This window comes from Mytilus trossulus, chromosome 4, assembly GCF_036588685.1.
Source record: "Mytilus trossulus isolate FHL-02 chromosome 4, PNRI_Mtr1.1.1.hap1, whole genome shotgun sequence".
Taxonomy (NCBI): Eukaryota; Metazoa; Mollusca; class Bivalvia; order Mytilida; family Mytilidae; genus Mytilus; species Mytilus trossulus.
In genome coordinates, this window is record NC_086376.1 from 67,348,633 (window position 1) to 67,349,139 (window position 507).

Genomic DNA, 507 nt, shown 5'->3' on the forward strand with positions numbered 1-507 from the left:
ATGTTTATATTTATGGGGACATGTCTTATTTGATATACAAATATTTAGAAGTTTAATTAGCATTTTCGACTAAAGTGTTCGGAAAATTAATAAGTAAAATTTTAGCATGACAAATAGTTTAATCGCTCGATCTTGTTAACTAATTATTCAACGTATCCGACTTTAAAAGGTTCGTAGACAGGTATATACCTAGACGTATAGTTCAAAGCTATCTTTAACTGGATTATGTAATAAAATTTGGACGAGAAAGTTAGATTGTATGTAAAATTCCGATGATATGAGAGATACCTAATGCTTGGTTTATTTCCATCCAAAGACTTATTTCAGGAATGATACAACTAAACAGAGTACTAGACACAATGGTTGTAACTATTCGTGATCGGCATCGGTGGTCGAGTGGTCTGGTAGTCAAACTGTATCACTTGCCTGTCAACATTGATGTTTGGAGTTCCAACCCCGCTCGATCTTAATTGACTCAAAAGTGAGTTTCATGTGGAAGGTCGTGGT